Here is a 20,552-nt window from a genome sequence, read left to right as displayed (position 1 = left end):
TAACTCAACAGGGATTATGCTGTGCTTGCAGGGTTTCCATGGGATAGTTTGCAAAGACTTGGCAACATTCTCTCATACTGGCTCAACACTGCAGTGCCGTCATGGTGCAGTGGTTTAGTACTTTCACTATGGTGCACAGTATCATGGGTTTGAGTCCCATCACTGCTGTAAATGCTCATACTGAGCAGACCAGTCTAGTTAAGGGCCAGTTGGGTAACTATGAGCATGTTGCATTTTGTTCAGCTATGGCCTACTTAAACCAGGCTTGTCCGACATTGCTGTGTATTCACCAACTTGGGTGGACATTGGCAAACATTACTCCACAGTGACCACAGTTGTACTACTTGGTGTGTGTGATTCTGTTCATAGGTTCATACTAGGCTATCTGCCCTAGGGCATTTATAATCCTAGCCAGAGTGTGTTTGGCTTTCAACACACATTGTAAGTGGAGTTTGCCATTACATTTTTCATGGTTAGTATACTGTGCCTCTGGCTAACAGTGACATAGAAGTGATACCCAGGGTAAACCTACAATCTCCCATCCACTCATCAGGATTCCTCTTGAAGAGAGTCAATGAGGGACTCTGGCTAACCTGGAGTGGGAGTTTACTCAAGAGTGGGGGGAGCCTCTGGGTTATGGATCTGTCACTCCAGCATGTCCTATTTATTTCAGTCCTGAGGTTCAGGTCTCTTGAGCGCATAGCTTGATGGGATTCTGATTTTCCAAGGTGCAGCATGTCCATTGATTCCAGGCTGGCATGGCTTTATACATCTGGCACAGATCACCTCTGGGCAGGCAGTATGCCACTGAGTGGAGCTGCAGTTTCTTTAACCGGGCAGTGACTGGCATGTGTTTGAGCCCTTTGATCATCCTGGTGAGGTACTTTTGTGATCTTTCCAGCTGCTGCAGGTGTCTGAAAAGGTACATCCCACAAGGGGCATTGTACTCAATTATGGGCCTGATGAGGGATGAGTTAAGAGGCACAATGACCTCCACTGATGTAGATGTGATTACCTTCATGATTAGGTGGGCTATATGAAATGTTTCTCTGAACACTTTGGCCACATGGTTGTCGAATATGAGATTGCTATTGACTTGGGTCCCCAGGTCCCTTATCACTTCTTCCATACTTAATGGGTTATCACATATGTAGTAATTTGTGGGCACTTAGTTTTTGACAAAGGGGAGGACTATACACTGTTTTGTGTTTAGCTTGAGGACATGGCTCTGGCACCAGTTGTCTGTTTCTATGAGGCCCTTTTGTAGGATGCTTGTGTCAGCTGGAGGGTCGATTATGGCGCCCAGTTTGAAGTCATCTACAAACTTGTTCACCAACAGTCCTTCTGTGTTGGACTGTACCTCTGAGAAATATATACCAAACAAGGGAGGTCCCAGGACTGAGCCTTGTGGGATGCCACTTGTAGCTGGTTTGTGGTCTGACATGGATCCAGCATTTCAGACCATGTTGGTTCTGTCCTTGAGCCAGTTTGCAACCCATCTAGTGACATAGGGGTTTCTATTGAAGCTGGTGATCTTATCTATGATGACCAAGTGGGATACTGTATGGAAGGCTTTTGCAAGGTCCAGGTAGGCTGTGTGGACCACCATCCCCTCATCAATGGCCTTGGTGACTGTTTCAAATGACTCAACCAGGTTTAAGAGGCAGGATCTGCCCTTAACAAAGCCAGAATGGGTAGGATCCAGTGTCTGTGTGTCCCCAATATGTTTCTTTCTGAGGTCCATAATGATCCTTTCCATAGCTTTGAAGACCAACCTAGTCAGGCTTCTGGGGGGATTGTTTGCAGTATCCGTTGAGGCACCACCTTTGTGGAGAGGGTCCACTGTTGCTGTACACTGCTCTTTGGGTATATATCATGTGTTAAGGCTGACATTGAACAGTAGTTTTATGTGTGTGTTCAATTCTTCTTGGGGTTCATGTTGGACACAGCCAGGACACCGTCTGGTCCCATTGATGCTGTGTGTTTTGCTTTGGAGAGGCTGGCTGTTACCTGAGCATCTGTGATGTCAGGGGGCCAGCACTCTGCTGGGATAGATATTTGCCCTTTTGGTGGGGAGGGGGGGTGTTTGCACTGAACCTGTCAGCTTGGATGTTGGCAATATCTGTGGGTATGTTGTATTGTTTGTCATTTTGGACTAATTCTGAACATACTTGTGGATTCCCACACAGGTTCCTACAATAAGTAAATAATGCCTTGTGATTATCCTTGGTGTCCTGTATGATTTTTATCTCACAGATGGCCTTAGATAATTTTATGCGTGGACATTGTTTTTCAATAATACTGGTCAGAGATGGCTTCCCTTTTTGTGATTTGGATCTATCATATAGTAGCTTCCTCCTTGTATTGTATGGTTTGTTTATGGCTGGGGTCCACCAAACAGGATGCCTGCCTTTGGAGGATTGGGTCTTGGTTTTATTTGGGATTGCATGATCCATGCATTCCTGACGGTGTTCATAGAATGCGTTTATAAAGGGTTATGAGGTCTGGGCCATATTTTCCACAGACACAGGGGCTGTGAAGGATTCCACCTCAGTTTTGTGGTGTGTGACATATGCTTTAGTGAACATTTTTCACTGTGGTTTTCTGGCCATGGGCTGGGATGGGGATGTGAATATCCAGTGAGATTACTATCTGGTGTGATCGTACCAGTGAAGGATACACTTCTGGTCTTGGGCATAGAGTCCCCATGTTGGTGATGATCAGGTCCAGTATGTTTTCCCCTCTTGTGGGAATGGTAGCAAGTTGTTCCATAGCATTTTGGTTTATAAATTCTGGGAACCTTTGGCCTAGAGTGTTGGAGCTAGGGTAATACTCCCAGTGTATGTTTGGGTAGTTGAAGTCACCCAATATAATGGTGTTTGGGGAGTTCTTCATATTTTCATGTGTTCTCCAGTCGGCCAAGTGTGGTTCCTGGGTTTAGGAGGATGGTCTGTAGCAGGCTATGAACTGGAAGGCGGTTTTACCTACTGTTGGTTACACATGGGTAGTCTATGATGCTTCATGCTGTGCCACCAACCTGGGGGTGTGGGTATCTTTGACAAATATTGATACTCACCCTCCTTTTGTAGTTTGTTCCATGTTTTGCAGCTGTAAACTATGGTATGAGGTGTACCTGTGAATGCTAGGGTGCTCTTGGGAGCCTTGCACCAGGTTTCTGTTACTGCAGAGATATCAACATTCTCCATGCTGAGGAGTGTTTGGAGTGCATGCATCTTGCAGTTTAGACTTCTGGCATTGAGTATCATTACGTATACTTTCTTATCCCTTATGATACCTATGGAGGTGGGTTTGTGTTTTGAGCCTTACCTAGAAAAGGCACTATGGGGGTGACAAGAGCCTTTGGCAATATCCAATAGGCCACAGGTGATAGGTGAAATCCATCCCTAGCAAAGCATCATGCCTTGTCAAGCATCTCATCCCAGGCTGACAGGTATTGAATCCCCTTTCACTGACACCAATACTTAAGCCAATTGTTGTAATTGATCATCTTGTCTTCATATTGTGGCCTCATGTTTGGTGAGGGTAGGATGCTACTGAAGGTCATCAAGTTTGCATATACAACATGGTGGTAAATGCTATTTAGCACTACCTTACATTGCTTAACACATGGCAATCATGCCTCAGGTGCTGCTGCAGGGCTGCCTATGTCGGATGAGCATACTGCACTCCCTATACATGATTGGCAACAGGTAGTGTCAAGTTAGGCATCCCTTTTACTATATGTGCGAGTCAGAGAGAGGTATAATTTCCAGGATTCCTACTGAGCCAGTGTATGTGCTATGCGTTGCCTCTTTGCCAAGGCCAAGGCATACTGGGCATGCCTCTGTCTGCCTACTGGGGCAGGCTCAGGTTGTTCCTCCTCCGAGTCACTCTCTGCCTGTGATGGCCTTGGCACTGGTGGGGGGTTGTTTGGCCCAGGCCTATGCTGGTCTTGTTGCAGCTGTTTTCACAGGATCATATTATGTAGCATAGCACATACCATGACAATTTGGGTACATGTAGCTGGTGAGTATTGCAAGGCTCCACCAGATGTGTCCAGGCACCGGAACCGTGACTTGAGCAACCCAAACACACGCTCGATTACATTTTGTGTTTGTTTGTGCATGTGCCTCATTATGGCGTTCTTGTTCAGGTGTGTGTGCATTTCTGATGGGTGTCATCAGCCACGGCTCCAGTGCATAGCCAGCATCCCCCACTAAGTGACCATGTGGGATGTAACCATTGGCAAATGTCTGGTACAGCTGCATCAGATACCAGATATGGGAATCATGGTAGCTTCCAGGGCAGCCAGCACACACATTCATTATTATGCCCTGGGCATCACACATGACCTGGCAGTTGATGGAGAGGAAGCCCTTGCGGTTAATGTAGGCCCTACCCCACTCACCGGCTGGTGCTTTGATGCGTATATGCGTGCAGTCTATTGCACCCACTACTTCAGGGTATTCTGCTATTTGCTGGAAGAGACGCATATTGCTGGCCAATACCTCATGGGAATTGGGGAAATATACATGATCACCGACATGTGCTGACATGGCATCCAGGAACTGGTGCAGTACCCTGGATGCTGATGCCTGTGATATCCCCATAATATCACCAGTTGGTCTCTGAAAGGTACCTGTTGCTAGTATTCTTAGGCCAACACATACCTTGGTTTCCACTGGGATGGGTTCCCCTCTGTTGGTTCTGTGTGTGAGGTGTGGCCTGCACAGCTCCACAATTTGCTGCAGGAGGTCTCTGTCCACTCTGTAGTGCTCCACTATCTCCAGCTCATGTAACCCCTGGTAGGTGACCCTGGGCCTGTACACTCTTCTCCATCTCCTCACTGTGGGTTGTCCAGCAGCATTTGCATTGTCACCACCCTCAGCATGTTGCATATGTCGTCTTATAACAGAAATGGCAGCCCCTAGCATTTTTTGTCTGAGTGAAGCTTTTTCAGTTTTCACTTCTAGTAGCATACTCCAGTGTTTCAGTATCTCTTGTGAGAAACAAACTGCACTGTTGTTTGCAGAGTTTTAAGTGCTGGGCTAGGCTAGGCTAGTGCTCTGCCTGTGTTATTGCCTGATTTGGATTGTTTTCACCTGCTAGCTCTACTAGTATCACCTGGTAGCTTCCTGCTATTTGTTGTGCTTCCTTTTTCCTTTCTGTTTCCTCAGGGGGAGCGACGCGCATACAAGCGCAAACATGCTCACAGCAGCTCATACACGCGCATACATGCTTAGACGGACTAAAACTTGATTATTCAGGCTAAAACGCATGCACACCAGTGCAAACAAGTTTACAGGTCTTCCAACAGCCTTATACATGCTTACTCCAGCTTAAACGCACGCACTCATGCTTCCACATGCGCACTCTGTCTTACTCAAGTTTACAGGCGTGCACACGCGTGCATACCCGCTCAGCAAGAAACTTTGGTGTTATCCACAGTATACACCTTCCATTTCTTGGCTTTCCCTGGCCTACCTGTTGACACACCTCTTTCCATGATGTCTAAGTGACACCTAACAGATGCCACTGTCCTCTAATGGGCTGCACTAGGTTCATACATACCCCCCTTGTGATGTCACCTATCTCCTACTCTGTTCCTCCCCATATCCTACTCCTACACTCCACTGACTGTGCTCATTTGCTATGTAAAAGTGTGATTCACTATCCTAACACTCATTTACATAGGATTGCCTACTAATGCTTGGTTACATGTCTTAGACTGGGCTTCTCCCCTTAGCAACCCCTACTCGGTGGCCATGTTGTCTTCAGCCTGCTATTCCTTTACATTGAAATTTGACAATTTTCATAAATTCCATGTTTGTGCCTTTTATTGCCTTATTTTATGATTTGTATAGCGCACCCCATTTGTGCGGTGCTGCGCTATGCTTAAACATCGGAAATCGTCGAAAAAAAATATTTTTATTTTAATTTTGCATCAGGGAAACTTTCCAATGGCCATATATTTGGCCATTGGCATACTTCCTCAACCATATGCAACCTTTATTTGGAGCTGACAAAGCTCCATTGTGCTATTTGCAGAACGATACTCAGTTGTCAACTGAGTACATTTCTGCAGCTAACACGTCTCCTACTTGGACAGGTTTCTGCTTCCTGGATCACAAATTTACCTCATTTACATGCCTTTCAGCTGCAAGTGAGGTAATTTGCATATCACGGCCCTCTCCGTGTAGGAGATGTGTTAGAAGCTCTCTTACATGCCCCTACAGGCTGTTCGTGGATCGCTCGTCGGACATGATGGCTGCATGGAGTCTTACTCTACTCGTAGACTCCGTGCAAGCCATCGTGAATCCGGCCCAATGTCTTTTAAATCTGGTTGACTTCTTTGAGAAGGTCACAATGGTCATGGATGAGGGAAAGAATGTACATCCAACCTAACTTGACCTGGCCAAGGTATTTGACACAATTCCACACTACAGAGAAACGTTCTCAACTGACCATAAACCATTACTCCACCAAGTGGCTAGCACAATGGATCACCAACACGACACTGTCAGTGTGTAAATTCACCTCTAGCAAGAGGCCAGTGACCAGTGCAGTACCACAGGGTACTGTACTAGGCCCTTCCCCGTATGATATTTAATTCACAGAATTCAAGACTAACTTAGACAGCCTTTGTCCAACCATTTTTGTGGATGACTGCAAATTGCGGACAATCCTTGAATCCATTAACGGTATTGATATAGTGCAGAAGTATTAACTCACACAAATGACTGTGGCCAGAGCCATGGAGATGCACTAAATGTTCAAAAAAGCATAATTATTCCCTTTTTAAAGCAACTCCTCCAGTTAATTATAATAGAGACAGCACACCCCAATGAGTGGGCCAGTGGTATATGATCTGGGTACCTAATTGGAAGTTCGACCAGCATGTGTCCAAAGTGGAGACAAATCACTTCTATGTAGTACAGCTCATAAGTATGGACATTTCATACAAATCAAAGGAGATCATAGTTCCACTGCACTCATCCCTCATCAGAAGAATAACTCAGAACAATGCACCCTTTTGCATGTAACTCACCATGCATCTGCAACAGCTGGAGCAACACCAGAGATTTAGCACAAGGAAGATATAGGGTGTAAAAAACAAGTCCTACATGGAAAGATTGAAAGCCATATTACTGTATTCTGCCCCTTACAGACTACTAAGGTCCGATTTGTGTCTGACCTACAGGGCATTCTACAATCTGGCTCTGATGGTTACACACTGGTAGAGCAAACTGCACGAGGGTCACTTGTTCTAAGGATGTTAACCTAGCTTCAGACATAATAAATCATACCAGAGAAATAGAATCGTCTCTCAGACACTACTCCTTCTCTGGAACAAGCTTCCCATTCATGAAAAGCAAAAGACTTTCCTGACGCTATTCAAGTGCAACCTACATCAATGGATACTTAATGGTAATTGTTCTCGTGGTGTTACACCCATGTCTCTCATGGATAGAAGCAGTTGGTGTTACATAATGTAGCACAGGCACATAATTGAATGAACTATTTAAAATTATGAAACTCATGTTAAATATGGCTAGGCTTTTATGTCATCTTGGAACATTAGCCTAGTACTCTCCTATGAATCTGTGGACCTATGAATTCCAATTGTATCCTAGGTACAGCTATAGTGTGACTGTACAGCATCACAAACATAACAGTCCATCACATCAGTATTAACACTTGATAATTTACGTAGACACATATGCATGCTTGTCAAGATTACATGCCAGAATAACATTTTCACTGGCAAATCACATGGAGAGTGATTGCGTGGCACATGTCTTGAAGCTTAACATGTGCTTATACAGTGTGCTCCTTGCATTGTTTGGTATGCAAATGATATCACAGTGACAGCTTCCTCACTCATTGATGCTAAACTTTGCACTGCTGTAGTTTCTGTGCATGTGGTCATAGTTCATGCATTGCCATCCTTGTTGGCTAGGCTTGTGTAGGCTCTCGGGCCGATAGCCTAGTACCTACCTATGACCCTATGAACCTATGAGCCATCAGTCTCACTTACTGCTCTAACATTCATTATAACACACCATTTCTTAATTTACTAGTCAATCGCAGATGCTTCAAACAATATATGTTGCTATTACATGTGGTAGATGTGGCCTATGTCAGCCAGGGATGCTTTAATCAAGTGTATTACATTTGGCACATTGAGCTTGCATGCATCTTGTTACCCATACAAAACTATTCTTTGGTATGTATGCCAAAGAGGAATTAACAGTGCAGACTTCCATTCAAGGTGTTGTACAAGATGTATGTGTGACATGCACTTCTGGGTTGCACCCAGTAAATACAGAGATCATTGACAACATTGTCGGCATGGATTTGATTTTCACACATGTGGTTTGTGGCTTATGTGTCATGACAACCTCTCAAATGGGAATGACTGGTTTGAATTCAAGGTTTTACACTGTCCCACTTAACCCCTCCAAAGACAATTTATTTTTGGAAAAAGGGTGATGACTTCCCCTTACAGAATATTGACAATCATTATAGTTGTACATGTATAGTTTTGTACATGTCTGTTCCTACAGAACATGTGTAATAACTTAAACTCACATATTCTGGCAAAATCACAGATTAATATTGTTAATATTTTAAAATTGTTCCTGACTCTGCCTGCTTCTGACAACAGTTGCCCATTTGTCTGTTGCTATGTCTCCATGATTGCTTGTGAGGTATGATGACATTTCAGTTATACTCACAAGTCATTTTGCAGATCTTCACAGCATGCACATACCCCTATTGTATACACCATAGTTAATACCTGTCCTGTACTGTGAGCATTATCTCCATTGACATGTAGCCTTGTGTGACAGTCACATATACAGCATAGTGTGTGATGATATAAATATACTTGCACAGGAAGGTGTAAACAGCAGTATGTACTGTATTATCTACATATGTGCTTAATGTTGCACTACTGACTTCCCTTGGAAGTGTTCATACATTGATATATCCTATCTTGTGCACATTGCCATATTTTACATGTCCTCTTCTGCTTTCTTCATTCATATCATTTATGTTTGTCGCCATTTTAATCAGCACACTTTCCCTGCCTAGTGTATTTATGTTGCATTGTATTTGCCCTTGCTCATCACCCCAACAGCCTTTATTTCAGTCAGCAAAAACTTGTTGTAGTGCACATTGCAGTGAGTACACTTTTCTATAATGTGTTAATACTGCGGTTGTTGCAGTATTGTAACTCGTGGTAGTTATTGTGGCAAACTTGTATGCATGTTCTTTTTGTGTTTGTGCTGCTCTGTATGGTTTCCTGTCCAGCAACACTGTTGCTGGCTGTGAAGCCTTACTTGTATCTGCGTAAATACGAAGCACGGCATTCATATGCAATTAGTGCTGCTGCTCATCGTGCAAACACGTAAACTCTGCGTAGAAGTGACATGAAGCCTACACAGAATTCATTGAATCCCCAGGTGTATGTTTTCATATGTCATGAATTATAATGATTTACTTCTTTTTTTCCCTAAGGGCTCAGGTTGTGGCCAGGTTGTGGCTGAAGAAGGTCTGATGATTAGTCCACTTTACCCAGTTATCAAATTGACATCAATTAGTCAAATCAATCAATAAAATGAGCATGACTTAGCCATCCAAACATTTTTTCTACCACAAATTGATTATGCTCTCACTTTAAAGAGTGACAGCATTTGACAGTTTTCTCTGCTTACTTTTCTAATACTGTATAAAAAAACACATTGCATCAAAGTTTTTAGTTAAATGTTTGAAAAACACATTTGTAAGCCAATATTTTATTCTAGTCAAAACAGGCCCATTGAAAAGGCAATTATTTTCACGGTAAACTAATAGAGCAATTTATCTGATGTTATTCTATGACTGTGATTGCTATAATTTTTCATTTAAAGAACAAACTGCTTTGCATGCCAAAAGGAGGTTTTACTTCACTGTGAGGAAGTAGTTTGTAATCCAAATATAAATCTGTCTGCATTTTGTTTGATGAAGGATGATTCTAAAATGTAAAAACAATTGGAAATTTTACTCATAACTGTCAGACAGGCACAGTTATGAGCATGCATTTATTTTTATAACTGCATTTTCCACAAAAGAATGCATTTTTATCACAAAGGTAATTTTCCCCAGTGTAACAAACGTGCATTTTTTTTATTTATGGATGTTGGTGAACATCTGTGTTGCTTCTTGACAAATGACTACTCTAAATGAAGAATGTCTAAGAAAATATTTGGAATGTAATGAAGAATTATTGACTTCATTTCTGCTTCTTTATTATCACAGAAGTTCTTCATTTTCTGGCCGCACAACTTGAACTATAATTCTTGCAGTCCTTCTCCATTACAGTGCAACATGATGGGTATGTCATGCCTGATCCTTGTTTATAGTTAGCCTGTCCATTTGTTTTCCCCCATGGATTGCTGTTTACCATCAATGCTAGTTACTTCATTATGTCTGGCATCATACAACCAGCCTTGGCTTTTATAAGGATCTTCCTTTTATTTCTTAGTCTGTCTTTAAGTAAACAGAATAAAACATCAACTATGTCACATCATTAGTAGGCACTTTCACTGACCCATGCTACAACTTTGAAGAAAGATCAATTCCCATTTCATTACAACTAGAAATGGGTTTTAACATGGGTCCTGTAGAAGGGGACAGGATGGATTCTGTTATTCATATGTTGTGATGAAAACAGAAGCCGATCAATATGGTTCACCAAGACATCAACAGTTCTGGTCAATGACACTAATGGGAGACACAAAACATACTTCAGATATAGACCCATAAATAAAGTATCTTTGCAAAAAAAAAAAAAAAAACTTGATGACAAGTACAAGTTCTACTAAGTTAGTGACTTAATTTATAATGACAATTTCAGAGAAATTCCTAAATTCAGGGCCAGGCAGTCCAAATTCTGGAATTATTTTAGATTTTTACTGAGGCATAGTAAAGAGTGGCAAAGAAACTCAGCATTGTCTGTGTGCTCAGATGTCATCCTTCTGCCAGTCTTCAGCAGATCCGTTGTTCATTTCCTGTATCTAACGGTACCTTTGATTACCACTGATAATGTTGTCGTGGAGTTGTCTGCTACTCATGTTCATTGATTATTCTTTTGGCTGCCTATATTATACTGTGGCAAACTCTGTGTCCTGTTTTTCTTCTCTAAATTTGCAGTGAGCATAGCGTTCAGCTTGCTGTCTTGGTATTCTGGCATGCAGCAACACATGTTTATAAACATGGGACCAGACACATACCAAGTAGTGACAGAATGTACCAAATTGTGTTCGTGTATATGCTCTGATGATGGGTATATCTGTAACTGTGATATTTTGCTTTTTTTTCATGACAATACATCTCAGTGTTTTCTCATGAACTTTCAGTTGTTAATGTGGGACATCACATTATGAAGTATTATCTGGGAAATTCCACTATAGCCATGAATGGCGAGCTGTACCTTGGTGGAAATTAATTAGTTTGACCACTGTTTTCTTTTCCCATGGGTTTGTCATCACTGCATTTGCTTTTGCAAAGGTATGTTACATTTCATCATTGCAATCCAATTGTTTCTATATGTTAGTATACACTGCATTCTTTTTTGTTGTACAGTGTCTGAGCATTTGTAGACTTTTCATGTTGTGCAGGCCCTCTCTATTTGGATGGATACACACAGTCTTACTCTCATTGCATAAAGGCATTGCCATTGTATCATAAAGGAGCTATTGTAATTGTGGTGCATGTGTTACATCCATGTGGTTCTGCTGCCATAGTTGATATATGCCCCATGCCTGATGCTCATCACAGATTGTGGCAACCTTATTACAGATTCTACATTCACAGTTCTTGCTACATATTTTCTGTGCTTGCCAGATATTGTATAGACTGTGTTAGCTATTTGATGGCTCATAAATGTATTTACATGTATTTGGTTTATATGTAATACTAGGTTAGATGACTGTATGGGCCATTTCAAACTTAACCAATTTCCCTTTAAACACTTTAACCAATATAGTAGCTCCAACCCCTGCATCTTATATCCCTGTGATTCTGCTGATTTACATGTTCTTTGTTATTGTACATTATAGATTCTGCCAGTTGTAGCATGTATAGCACATCCATGATGCTGGTCATGTTCTGTTAAGTTTATGTGGATTTTTTTTTTCTTTTAATGCAGCCTATTTATAATATTATATTTTACTTATTATTCTAATGGACTGAGCATGACTTTGGATATGCACTATAATACTTCTTATGTGATTATATATATTTTCTTCTGCAACTTGACTGTGGTCTGTGTATCTTTCCAAAGGTCCCTGTTGTTGAATTCTTTCTTCTTTATACCTTTTCTTCATAGTTTTTATTTTTTTTTTTTTTTGGGGGGGGGGCATGTGCAGCTGACTTCAAAACCCCTGGTGCAGTTTTTTTATTTTATTTATTTATTTTATTTTACTTTTGTTTACCGGGAAAGTCTGACTGGACAGGTTGTCCTTTTTCAGTGGAGACCCGGGGAAAAAAGCTTCACATTAATGAACACATATACTTTGGCAGATAACAAAAACAGCACAAATCAGTGCATTTTTATGATATAATAATACTGAGTGTGTAATAAAAAATATATCTATGATAGCAACCAAGAACATCAAAATTTAGTACATGTTTACACTATAATAATACAGCTATCTAGAATAGTAAATACAGGAGAAGATGGTTTATGTCAATTCACAAATGAATGGTAGTTGATATTTACAGATTCTTAGACTGGGTAGACTTTCTTAGCTAAGGTTAGTACATGAACATATCCATGTGTTTGATAGGTGGGTTCTAAGGATCTTTTTGAATCTTGTAGTGCTAGTGGTAGTTTTTATTTCTTGGCCAGTGAGTTCCAGATTTTGGATATATAATTAGAGTATAAGGATTCTCCAGCAGAGTTATTTACTTTGGATATCTTTCGTAGAGCTTTGTTTGTGGACCTTAGGACATGGTTAGTACTATAGGGTAGTAGTCGGTGATCAAGGGCAGGGGTTCTTTCTGGATGATTAAGTAATTGATGGGCCATGATCAGCTGGCTGTAGGATAGGAGGTTGGGCAGCTCTAACCTGGTAAGTTGTCTTAGTGCTAGACAATGGTGGGAGCCGGAGTTTGATTCAGTGGCACATTTTGCTATTTTATTGTAGCACATGCTAAGTTTGTTTAAATCAGATTTTTTTTTAGATTTGTGAGGATAGGAGAAGCATAGAAGAAGGTGGAGATAAGGTGAGTTCTAGCAATGGCTGTTTTTGTGTTGTTTGTTAGAAATTGTTTGCATCTGTATAAGGTACCAAGTATTTATGGACTTTCTTTATTGTCTTATCTATGTGGATATCGGATTTCAAGTTACTATCTATGATTACACTGAGAAGTTTGGCAGAGGATACTTCAGAAATAATTGTGTTGTTGGCTGATGAGATGCTGAAAGATGGGGGAGGGTCACTGTCTCTGGTGGGGTGGAAAAGCATGATTTTAGTCTTATTTGGGTTAAGAATAAGCTCTGGATTATCTAGCCAGGATTCTACTGCTGTGAAGGACTGTTGTGTAATATGTTGAAGTTGCTGTAGTTTTGGAGCAGCACATATTAGAATAGAATCATTTGCATGCTGGACCAGAGATGCATGCATGATAGAGGTGTGAAGATTGTTAGTGAATAAGGTAAAGAGAAGAGGTCCAAGGATAGATCCCTGAGGAACTCCCAGAGTGACTTCCTGTAGAGCAGAGAAGTTTTATTGCCATTTTACGGTTTGATGGCGACCAGATAAATAATCTTGGAACTAGGCATGAGTGGATGGCCAAGTTTGAGTTCAGAAAGAGCCTTTAATGCAGGCATGGGCAAACTACGGCCCGGGGGCCACATGTGGCCCGTTAAACGTTTTGATTCGGCCCGCCAAACTTGAACAAATTTAATAAATTAACCTTGTTAATGTTTTATTTCCCCTGCAATTCTGATGTTTCCTCACTAGATGGCGCACTCTAGATATATTGGCTTTGTTGAGGTGAAGCGTAGGCCTATTACTCCACGTTTGCACTTTACCCTTTGACCCACCGCCCCTCTATGAAGATGAGCGGACCCAAGAAAAGGAAAGTGGACAGAGAATGTCGAGTGTTCAATAAGGAGTGGACAACTAAATATTTTTTCACTGAACACCGATCATCTGCTGTTTGCCTGATATGCCAAGAAACTGTGGTGGTTTTTAAAGAGTATAATATTAGCCGTCACTTAGCCACAAAGCACGCTAATTATGCTAGCAAGCTCTCAACAAAAGAACTGGAAGCTGCTGCTGAGAAGTTGGCAGCTAATTTGAAGGCTCAAGACTTGCTGCAACTGTTTCGTCCTTGCACTGGTCGTTGTTGACTTTTGGCACCGGGGAAACAAATTGAATAAAAGGAACAGGACAAGTACATCTACATCTCCTACCATTTTTGAAAAAAAAAGACAGTCAGGAGGAGAGTGATGGTGATATCCTGAAGGATAACAGAACTTTCAGTGCTTTAAAATAAAATGGTCATTTATTTGATTTTCAGTGTTTAAAGACTCATTTCGAAGTCAGAGATTTTATTGTAATGCTTTTCTTCATTTTCATTGGAAATTAAAGCACATGTTTTCTCCATATCCCAAGATGTGTATTTTTCCCCCAATGAGGTGATGTTTTCAAAGCATGCCATCTATCTGCTCCTGTTCCGGCCCCTTTGTCAAATGTTAGAACTCAATGTGGCCCACGAATCAAAAAGTTTGCCCACCCCTGCTTTAATGGTTTGTTAAATGAAACAGTATTGAAAGCTTTGGATAGACTGAGAAAAATACTAGATTACCATCATTTCTATGCTGATTAAAGGTGTTGGTGAAGGACATCAGGGCAGTAGTAGTGTTGTGTTTTGGTTGAAATCCATGCTGTGTGTTAGATAGAAGATTGTTAGTTAAGAGATACTTTAGTAATTGAGAATGAATGCTTCTCTCTAAAATTTTGGAAAATGGTGATAAGATTGTTATAGGGTGATAGTGGGATAATTCTGTTGAGCTTGCACCTTCATAGGTGATGGCTTCAGCTGAGATTTTAAGATATTCTGCTGGTGAGTGATCAGCCGCAAGGGTAGTTAACTTAAGTTTTTTTTAAGTATTTTTATAGTATCAGTAGGGACAGGTTGGAAGGAGAAGACATTATTTTCCTGACTTAATGTTAAAAGGGGTAGTGGTGCAGTAGAGCAATTGTCACAGCTCCAGCCACGACCCCTCAATGATGTCACAGCTCCAGTTAGAGAACTACCATCTGAGTACTTCAGAATAGCACTTATTGCCACAGAATAGTGTTACATTAACAATGTGTGTTTTGTCTGATAAAACACGAAGTAGAATGTTTCATCTCCAGACAAGAGTTGTACTATAATGCCAAATGTTGTTTTCCAGAAGTATTTAAAACTACTATATTTTACTTTTCTCTTGATATCAATTACAATACAAAATGTTGCAGCTTTATCAAGGGCCCACTCCCCCCAAATATCACAGCTCCTGTCAAATGAGTACAGATTGAGTATTTCAGAATAATGCTTATTACCATAGGACCTGCTAAGCAGGAGGTTCAGATCAGGGACCCAAAGAACAATTTGGGGTGGGGCAGAGAGAGGGGGCCAGGGGTACAAAATGGGTATGTTACCCCTTGCTGCACCACTGCATGTCATTCCTATCAATAAGGTATTTTTTCTGTAATCAGTTTTTCTGAAAGCTGATTAAAGATGAAAATTATATATGAAAAAGAGATTGGCAGAATATGGGACAGATTCCAAAAGACTTGCTCTTAGTGTAAGTCTGCCCTGACTTGCTCTCAGTGTAAGTGATTTACTTCAGTGTTAAGCCTAACTATTAATAACTTACACCAAGAACAAGATTCCAAAAGACCTGCTCTCAGCCTGCTCTAACTGTAAGTGGTCATTTACACTGAGAACACGTCTTTTGGAATCGGGCCGTAAGTATGGTTCAAATGAATGGTTTTCTTAACTTGAAAAACAATTAGTAAACTTTATATAACAGATGCTACTGTAATATGTATATATTTTATACTTCAAATCAGCTTGCATTGTGCTTCTTTACTTAAGGACAGTAAATATTTTCAGAAGTGGCATATGTCATAGAAAAGTGCCTTATACATTTTGAAAGCTAAATCCTTTGAGAGTGTCAGGGTTTCTAAATGATGTTGTAAGGGGCCCAATAGTACTTTTCAGAAATTTCTTCATGGGGTAGAAATGGTAAGATAAAGGGATACTTCTTCTGAACATTTGATAATGAATTTTAAAGAGATTTTAAAGATAAGTAAAATATTGTGCCACATGTAAATGAGCTGCCAAGTGTATATGTGTTTTCATGGTGAGTGATTTATTGATGTGTACCAGGAAAAAAATCAATTAAAGCTTGTCATAATCAAGCAGTCAATCATGGATCAGCTCAAGGGTGACAATTGCATAATAAAATAGAAAAGAAGAAGAAAAAAACAGCTCTTAACAGTTTTTCCAAGGTGGAAATATTCTCATCTGTTGGGTATTTTCACATCATCTTCTCTTTAACTGAAAACGTGAAGCGTGATAATGATTTTAAAGTATTGCTACCTAAAGATAATATAGCCACTGTTAATGTGAACACATACTTACTATAAATGTAACATTTTATCCAGTTCCCATCAGCTCAACCAATATGCTATACTAAGTTTTATGACTGACCTTTTGTGACCCACAGTTTGGTTTAATAACTTGAAATACACACACATATATAAATACACACACACACACACACACACACACACACACATATATATATATATATATATATATATATATATATTTTTTTTTATATATATATATATATATATATAGAGAGAGAGAGAGAGATAGTTTTATATATATATATATATATATATATATATATATATATATATATATTCTAATTATTGAATGTTCACAACATCAAAATAGACAAAAAAGTCTAAAACATATTTTTTTGGTTGGGGGCATCCCCTTTTAAAACATAAGCACATGCATATATTGTTACCAACACACTTTTGGATTGTACCTGCAACATAAAGCAAGATACAATATTTTAAAATGGCTGCAGAAGCCAACATTTAATGACGTTGAATAAAATAATGGGGTACACATTGTTAACAAAACAGCACAACTGAGCACTGACTACCTCTTGAAGATGAGGTCTCATGAATTGACGATATAGTATAAACTAAAAGAGGATTAACAGGAAACACATAAAACTGTTCGACTCTAGCAAAATAATATGTCTATCTGCATATCTATATCTCTATCTATGTCTGTGTGTCGATATATATATATATATATATATATATATATATATATATATATATATATATATATGGTATACATTCATATTGTCATAACTGACAATATCGATCGCGCATTTGGGCGAGCCAAATGTGCGAATTTCAAACTTCGACATTTGCAGAAGTTCGAAAATCAGCAAATCGAACAGCTGATTCACTGATATTTTAACTGAAATGTCGAAGACACATCGTAATGCAGGGGAGCAAGCCCCACTGCACTCCCATACCCCCTAGTTTAATATACAAACTTCGAGATCGCACTACAGTGGGGAAAGAGATCATTTCACGATCCCAGCTATAGTGCAATCCGCACCCACAATGTCGAATCTGCAATGAGCGGATGCCAATGTGCATTCACCCATTGCAGATTCGGACTATTTTTTTTCTACGTTTTGACACTTTGAAAACCTCCTTTCGAGCAAAGCGGATTTGCACGAGTGCATAATGCACTTTTAAAGGTAAACCATATATATATATATATATATATATATATATATATATGTGTGTGTGTGTGTGTGTGTGTGTGCATGTTAATTATTCAAAACTGCACAAGCAACAACATTCTGAAAAATCCATAAAATTAAAAAAAAAAAATCAAAGATTTGTTAACCAAAACCGTACCACAAATTGAAGCATCTTTTCTCTAAATAGTGGAAGTATTGTGAATAGGGTTTTTATAAGGTAAGGTGTAGGGCTGGGATTAGGAGCAGAGTTGAGGTAAGGGCTTGCATGCATTTGTAACTATAGGCTGCGGAGGCTTTGTCCCCTCCTGCAGTACCGTGCTAATGTCTGCTAACCTTAACCTTGTCACTGTCCTTAATCCCACCCCTACACCCTACATTAGCAAAACTTTTCTGTTTCACTGTCATTACACAAGTCACTCAGAAACATGCCACATACAGCACATACATTCACAACACTAAATCTATCCTCTTATCTAGTCTACTCTAACCCTAACCTGAAAACACTTACACACACACACACACAAACACACACACACACACACACACACACACACACACACACACACACACACACACACACACACACACACACAGACCCCCCACACCTAATGCCGCAACTTTCTGTATAGCTAAATGTTTCGGCATTAAAATCCCAAATACACACTTACCTTACCACATGCATGCAATATCTTCACAAACACAAACACACATACACACACACACACACACACACACACACACACACACACACACACACTCACAGACCCCTACACCTAATGCCGAAACTTTCTGTATAGCTAAATGTTTCGGCATTAAAATCCCAAATACACACTTACCTTACCACATGCATGCAATATCTTCACAAACACAAACACACATACACACACACACACACACACACACATATATATATATATATTTTTTTTTTAAAGCACTTATAAATAATAGATAAAACATGTTCCAAATGCACCTGAAAACTCTTAATATTTAGATCATAAAATACACTATTCCAGACACTGCCATATAAGTTGCAAATATTAAATGCATACACAATTCAAAAATAAAAAGGAAAGACAAGAACAGAAGAAAGTCATACAAAAGCCATAAAATAAAATAAATGAAAGAAATACTGAATTAAATTATAAAATGGAATGAAATATTTCTACAAAATCAGGTAAGGTGTTATCAACACAATACATAAAAAGCAGAAAGAACTAAGGATATCTGTAATGGGAAAAATGTTTATATATTGAAAGGAGAAAGAAATAACTTCCACAGCAACAAGGAAGAGCAATTAATCTCAACCTAAATGAATCCCAACAAACAAAATATCACATGGTTAACAGTTTAACATTTTAAAGCAGCATCACTAATTAACTTCATTCTGAATGTTTCAGTTTATCTGAAAGGAAAGTTCTCTCTTGTTGCAACTGACCTTCCGTTATACATCCGACACAGAACACGGGAAGGAAGTGCAATGAGTCAAATAACTAAAGATAAGCCAAGTGATGTTTCATTAATTTGCAGTCAGTTACCTGGCTGACAGATGACCTTATACAGTTTTGCCAACAATGCAGTCTGATTCAGTATTGCTGTTCCTTCTCACCAATGCATAATGTAGTAGCTAAAAAGTACAAAAATACAACTTGTACTCCTAAAGTATTCACATAAGAATGAGCCTTGAAGTCACCTACCCTTTCTGCTTGAACTTGTAGATTAATGCTCTTACTTCTCATGACTGGAATGGTGTGAATTGATTTATGTCAAAAAAATTCCCTTTCCTCTCCCCACACCATGCAAGCTAAAGTTATATCCAGCATTTGTTCCAGGGTTCAGAGTTATATCATTTAAATTACTATACCATCTTGCTTACATCGCAAACTACTTAATACTTTGCATGGGGAGCTGAAACATCATGGTGGAGATTCCTGACCTGATAGTACCAAATCTTTTTGTCTCTCACTCTGAATTACAACATGACAGACACTGATCTGATTTCCTTTCTAATGAGCACTCAGAAAGGAGTTAACAGAAGATTAAAAAAAAGTAAAAAAAAAAACTGCTATTGGCGTCCTGTGTGACTTGGGGCCCAGAGCATTAGCCCCATCCATCCCACCCTTCCAATGACTCTGATAATGCAAAAAAAATTTACTGTAGTAAAAAGAAGCAACTTTGATGCAATTGTCTTTGGCAACTGGAAGTCATAGAGAGGACACGTCTTTCATTGAACTATTAAGTGCTAATAGAATAGCAGGTTAGAACTACTTACCCGGTGTGTTAGAGGTGGTACTACTTATGTTGTTGTGTCATAAAACACTTGTATTCAAAACAAAGAGATTGTGCAGATGCATGTATGCATGACTTTGTATTCCTGTCTAAGATAAAACTGTGGTACATAGTTCTGAGAATGAAAAATCAAGCACATGGTTTATTTGCAGATATTTCTTTTCTAGATTATTTTTATATGAAAAGCTTGAAAGCTGATAAGGGCATGATAGTGCACAGCACAGAGGAAAGTAACTGCAGACTTTTCATGATGTGCACCTAGCACTGGGTTCACAAATGACATGCTGCTTTTTCTAAGCTTATCTTTTCTCCTGGCACATTGCTATATTCATGAATAAGGTGTAGCCTTTACTTCTGATAAATATTTTAGTGCCTTCCACATAACAGCCCCCTTTTCCATCTCATATAACCTTGA

Source organism: Protopterus annectens, chromosome 12.part0 (assembly GCF_019279795.1).
Source record: "Protopterus annectens isolate FY-2018-M chromosome 12.part0, PAN1.0, whole genome shotgun sequence".
In the NCBI taxonomy this organism is placed as follows: Eukaryota; Metazoa; Chordata; order Ceratodontiformes; family Protopteridae; genus Protopterus; species Protopterus annectens.
This window is presented reverse-complemented; position numbering follows the sequence as displayed.